Genomic DNA, 3,967 nt, shown 5'->3' with positions numbered 1-3,967 from the left:
TCCAGATTCTGGATAGAAACAGCCTGGCTTTGGCATATAAGAGCCTGGTTTTTGCACATAAGCCTCAACTCCTCTAATTCAGATTTTTTATTCGAAGATAGACATACACCAAGAGTTTGTTGTTTTGGTGTAATTTGTTGCTGAAAACCAGGAGGGTTGAATAGCTTATTTCCAAACTTCTGGAACGGCTGTTGCATCGTATTCTGATTGTTGCTCCAGCTGAAGTTAGGATGATTCCAGTTGTCAAGATGATAAGTGTCTGGAACTGGTTGCTGCGATCTCTAAAAGTTGCTCATAAACTGAGCTGAGTCACTAGATATAGCGCATTACTACATCGCATGCGAACCTGCACATAGCTCACAAACACTGGTTATCTGATTAACACCCAAGTTAGCCAGAGAATCAATCTTCGTAGACAACGCCTTTAGTTGAGCAGTGATAGCCGTAACTGTATCCACTTCAAGAACTCCTGCTACCTTGTCCTGTGGACATATCTGGGTTGGATACTGATATTCATTAGCAGCCATCAGTTCAATTAGATCATATGCTTCCTCATAGCTCTTTGCCCATAATGCTCTGCATGATGCTGCATCGAGCATTGGTCTGGACTGTGCTCCCAACCCATTGTAAAAATAAGTGATGATCATCCAATCAGGAATTTCATGATGAGGACACTTCCTAAGCATCTCCCTGTAGCGCAACCAAGCTTCATATAAAGATTCTCCTAATTGCAGCATAAATTGAGTAAGAGCATTCCTGATTGCAGCTGTCTTCGCCATAGGGAAGAATTTAGTAAGAAACTTCTGAGCAAGATCTTCCCAAGTAGTAATCGAACCAGCTGGTAGAGAGTGTAACCAGCTCTTAGCCTTGTCCCTCAGAGAAAATGGGAACAGTCTCAGCTTCACAACATCTTCAGAAACACCGTTGAACTTGAAGGTGTCACAGATCTTAATGAAATCCCTAATGTGTATATTGGATTCTTCCATTGGAGAACCCCCAAACTGGATTGAATTCTGTACCCATTGAATTATGCCAGGCTTGATCTCAAAGGTATTAACTGTGATAGTTGGCCTGACAATGCTAGATTGAATGTCATTGATCTTGGGTTGAGAAAAATCCATTAAGGCTCTCGTTCGTGCTGCTGCATCTCCCATTGTAATGATTACCTGGAAAAAAAACAAATAAACCGTGAAAGTAAAAGAATTCGAGTCAGTGAACTTTAACGACCACTGATGACAAGCACATAAACTAAAAATTAACACCGAGTCCCCGGCAATGGCGCCAAAAACTTGTTAGGGCGAAAACACGCGCTAATATTCACGCAAGTATACGCGTTCGCAAGTAGTATAAGATTTAAATCAGATTCGTTCCCATAGAGACTGGTTTAGGTTAACTTCAATTTATGCACATATGCAACAATGTATGGTTATCGCTCAATACTAAGACAATTAACAAATTAGGTTTTTATTAAACTAGGAGATTAAACTAAATAACATTAACTAAAAGAATTGAGGTTGAATTACTATATATGACAAATATAGGATTCTAACTTTATTAAATACTTCATTCAATAGCCTTATTATTCTTAACCTTAGCATGTAATGGTGATGACACTAATCAGATAACACGAAACTGATAAACGCCAACTTTCATTGCACGGGTACCATTCTACTAGACATCCACAAACGAGATAGAAGTTGAATATGCACCAATAATATTGAGACCCTATATGTCTATAGAATTTGACAACATAACGGTTTAAGCACAAGTTATCCGTAATGATTACATAGGACAAGTAAGATGGTTAAAATTACCTACGAATCATGCATAACAAATACATGAACCTATGCTAGCATGGCAAGTTCTAAACCTCTATATTCACTGTCGTTTCAATAGAGATTAACACGCTATCTTATATGTTAGCTACGCACATAAGACGAATAAGCACAACCAATACTAGGATATCAATCAATCACCACACACCAAGATATCGGAACAATTAATCATTGAAATCCATAAGTAAATCCGCTAAAATCCCATGATAACGATTAGTTCATAATCGAACTCATCGTCACCATGGGTTCCAATGAAAGTATGGTATAAAACAAGGTCTTAATAAACTGAATAATAATCAAAGTACGAATAAACGAGATCTAGGTTCAACAAGAATGAAAACGAGCATCCAAAGTTACAACTAATTCAAAGTATCACAAGTTGAAAACAAGATCTTCTTTTTCGGAGTTGTTTTGTGCTTCTAGGTCTTCTCCTTGGTATCCCAATCTTCCCGGATGATGAAAACCCTTTTTTTTTAAGTATATATACGCCCCTACTGGACCTGGACCCTTAAAATTGCCAAATTTCACTCAAAAAAGGCTTTTTCAGCGAAATCAGCGACCAGCCACACCTCAGGCGGCCGCCTTAGTTCTCCAGGCGGGGCGCCTCAGCTCCCAAGCGGCTGCCCCACATCCCAGGCGGGCGCCTGGAGCATGTCTAGAAAAAATTCTGATGAATCTTGTTTTGGCCATAACGTGAGTTCTACTCGTCAGAATTAGGCGATTCAACTGACCACGCGAAGCTAACGAGATTCTCTACAACTTGACAATGGGATAGGCTTCCAAATATGATCACTTTTCATCATATTTCCTTTAAAAGCTCATTTCTTCATTTTAACTGATACCTGAAATGTAATAACACAAAAACACATCTAAATACCAACAACTTGAGTCCAAAACACCAATTTAAGCTTGTAATAAAGCATTCCAAGTGGATATAAAATCCACTTATCAGTGATCAATCTAGGTCTCACTCATAAGTTCTCTAAAACTAAATTTAAAGTGAATGTGCTCATGATAATGATTTCAGTATGACACTAATGGGTTTTTTAGTACAATTAACACCCTTACACTTCAACTTTTACCTCCCAAATTTTTATACTAGACCTTTCTGACCATAATACAACTCCCAAACTCAATGTGGCTCGAGGGCCTAGCTTGGGCCTCCCTAGGCCTAGGCTTAAAGTCCATGGTTCCCCTGTTTTCTAGACAAAAAAGTGTCATGTTTTGCCCTAACTTGTAACACATGATTCTAACTCAATTTCTATGAAATATGGCTGGAAAACACCTATGAAACTCCCTCTAACTAAGGCCAACCAAGTCCTAATGAGGGCCTACCCATAATATGGTCAAAACTCATCATTTTCTAAGTTGTAGCAAAAATGTCCCCTGCTGGACAGATTTGGTGTTTTCACTCGTGCACCTAACCAATCAACCTACAAACCTCTAACAAACACCTGAAATCTAAAGTATACCCCTTGTAATAGCTTCTGGTGACTTGGGCCTCAAAGTGCATTACAATGACATGGTCAAATCTCACTCTAAACCTCATGATACCAAACTGAAAATCTGCAGAATCTATTGTACCCCTTTCCACCATGTTTCCCACTTTCCAAACCAAATCAAACATCACCCAAAACTCAAACTAATCCTCAACCAAGGCAAACTAATGAAATAACACTCCCACGTACAATATTGGCTTAGTGGAGATCATCCTTACCTAAGGTGCAATATAGCAAAACAAGAGTTAACACAATACACTAATTACAAGTCATCACACTTTGAAAATAACAACTTAAATCCTCCATATATATACGAATTAAAATCACATAACAAGGAGCACAAATAATAATTAATATCCTAACTTAACTAAAATTAGAGATTATTAACAAAAATCAATCCAAATGATCAAGAACTTTCGAAAATCATGAGTTAGACCTATGCATGCATGCTTTCGAATTTACAAGCCAAAAATAATATGGTTTCCATATAAATTTCATCATAGCATCAACATGAAAGACTAGAATTAACCATAACTATATGATCACTTAGCATGCAAAGAGTTTTACCAATTTTTTATTTCCAAAACCAAGCTATTATCACATAAACATTCAAAAATCAAACAAGGCAACAAA

At 37.7% G+C, this 3,967-nt stretch overlaps 1 non-coding gene across 1 annotated transcript; it reads left to right on the top strand.

The window, feature by feature from the left end:
• Positions 1 to 657: 657 nt before the first annotated feature.
• LOC141675669 (small nucleolar RNA R71) lies at positions 658 to 764 on the top strand. The gene has a single exon (XR_012556311.1). It is a non-coding gene; the product is annotated as a small nucleolar RNA R71 (small nucleolar RNA).
• Positions 765 to 3,967: the final 3,203 nt, after the last annotated feature.

This window comes from Apium graveolens, chromosome 7 (genome assembly GCF_009905375.1).
Source record: "Apium graveolens cultivar Ventura chromosome 7, ASM990537v1, whole genome shotgun sequence".
Lineage (NCBI taxonomy): Eukaryota > Viridiplantae > Streptophyta > Magnoliopsida > Apiales > Apiaceae > Apium > Apium graveolens.
This window is presented reverse-complemented; position numbering and strand designations above follow the sequence as displayed.